Source organism: Arachis duranensis, chromosome 5 (genome assembly GCF_000817695.3).
Source record: "Arachis duranensis cultivar V14167 chromosome 5, aradu.V14167.gnm2.J7QH, whole genome shotgun sequence".
In the NCBI taxonomy this organism is placed as follows: domain Eukaryota; kingdom Viridiplantae; phylum Streptophyta; class Magnoliopsida; order Fabales; family Fabaceae; genus Arachis; species Arachis duranensis.
In genome coordinates, this window is record NC_029776.3 from 72,791,333 (window position 1) to 72,791,731 (window position 399).

Sequence of the window (399 nt, forward strand, 5' to 3'; positions counted from 1 at the left end):
CTTCTGAACAGTTTTGGCATCTCACTTTTTCCTTTGAAGTTCAGAGTGATTGGCGTCTCTGGGAACTTAGAATTTTGGATAGTGTTATTGACTTTCCTGGTTAAGCATGTTGATTCTTGAACACAGCTACTTATGAGTCTTGGCCGTGGCCCTAAGCACTTCGTTTTCCAGTATTACCACCGGATACATCAATGCCACAGCCACATAACTGGGTGAACCTTTTCAGATTGTGACTCAGCTTTGCTAGAGTCCCCAGTTAGTGGTGTCCAGAGCTCTTAAGCACACTCTTTTGCTTTGGATCACGACTTTAACCACTCAGTCTCAAGCTTTTCACTTGGACCTTCATGCCACAAGCACATGGTTAGGGACAGCTTGATTTAGCCGCTTAGGCCTGGATTT